The following is a 1,883-nucleotide window of genomic DNA, read 5'->3' on the forward strand; positions in this document are numbered from 1 at the left end:
ATGGGCTACCTTGGTCAAGCGAGCAACTACAACCCAGATGGAATCATAACCTGAACGAGTCCTGGGTAATCCGGTGATGAAATCCATGCCAAGTTGATCCCACTTCCATTCGGGTATCAGCAAAGGCTGAAGTAACCCTGCTGGTTTCTGATGTTCTACCTTAAATCTTTGACATACATCGCATACTGCTACATACTCAGCAATATCCTTCTTCATACATGTCCACCAGAAACTCTCCTTCAAGTCCAGATACATCTTAGTGTTGCCTGGGTGAATTGAGTAAGGCGAATCATGATCCTCCTGAAGAATTAACTCCCTGATCTCTGGGTCATTGGGCACATAGATACGATCCTCAAACCATAATGTTTCATGCTCATCCTCACAAAAACATTTAGCCTTTCCTTTACTCATCCTTTCTTTTATCTCTGCAATCTCCTTGTCCTGGGTAGACCGGTACACCTAATTTCCCTCTACATCTGCTAGTCTACCATGGAAAAAGGTCACACAACTTACTCAACTATGCCACAACCCATAATGGCTTGTGGCTGCACACGGAAGTTTCTAGGCATGAAATATCATATGATCTCTTTGGGACTGGGTGGCGGACCTAGGGTAATCACACGGGTACTCCGGGATTCCCTTGGGCAAGCACTGGATACCTCCAACTCTCTCATTTTGGTCCTTGAGTTGCTTAAGGTCTCTTGGATCAAAATTCAACTAAAAAAAGGAAGCAAAATTCATAAATCATGGATATATATGAATGATCTATAAATAACATCCAAATTGAAAATTGGGATGTTACATTTGGCCCATATCTTTGTCGGGGGTCCCTGGAACCCCTTCCGGTGACCCGATATGTACCCGGTACCCTCCAAAACACTTCCGGTGTTTGAATACTATCGTCTTATATATCAATCTTTACCTATCAACCATTTCGAGACTCCTCGTCATGTACCTTATCTCATCCAGGACTCCGAACAACATTCGGTCACCAAATCACATAACTCATATAATACAAAATCGTCATCGAATGTTAAGCGTGCAGACCCTACGGGTTCAAGAATTATGTAGACATGACCAAGACACCTCTCCGGTCAATAACCAATAGTGGAACTTGGATGCTTATATTGGCTCCTACATATTCTACGAAGATCTTTATCGGTCGAGCCGTTATGACAACATACATTATTCCCTTTGTCATCTGTATGTTACTTGCCCGAGATTCGATCATCGGTATCTTCATACCTAGTTCAATCTCGTTACCGGCAAGTCTCTTCACTCGTTCTGTAATGCATCATCCTGCAACTAACTCATTAGTCACTTTGCTTGCAAGGCTTCTTATGATGTGCATTATCGAAAGGGCCTAGAGATACCTCCCCGATACTCGGAGTGAAAAATCCTAATCTCGATCTATGCCAACCCAACAAACACCTTCGGAGATACCCGTAGAGCATCTTTATAATTACCCAGTTACGTTGTGACGTTTGATAGCACATAAGGCATTCCTCCGGTATCCGGGAGTTGCATAATCTCATAGTCGGAGGAATATGTATTTGACATGAAGAAAGAAATAGCAATAAAATTGAACAATCATTATGCTAAGCTAACGAATGGGTCTTGTCCATCACATCATTCTCCTAATGATGTGATCCCATTTATCAAATGACAACACATGTCTATAGTTAGGAAACTTAACCATCTTTGATTAACGAGCTAGTCTAGTAGAGGCTTAATTGGGACACAATATTTTGTCTATGTATCCACACATGTATCAAGTTTCCGGTTAATACAATTCTAGCATGAATAATAAACATTTATCATGGAATAATGAAATATAAAATAACAGCTTTATTATTGCCTCTAGGGCATATTTCCTTCACTCA

Source organism: Triticum dicoccoides, chromosome 2B (assembly GCF_002162155.2).
Source record: "Triticum dicoccoides isolate Atlit2015 ecotype Zavitan chromosome 2B, WEW_v2.0, whole genome shotgun sequence".
Classification (NCBI taxonomy): domain Eukaryota; kingdom Viridiplantae; phylum Streptophyta; class Magnoliopsida; order Poales; family Poaceae; genus Triticum; species Triticum dicoccoides.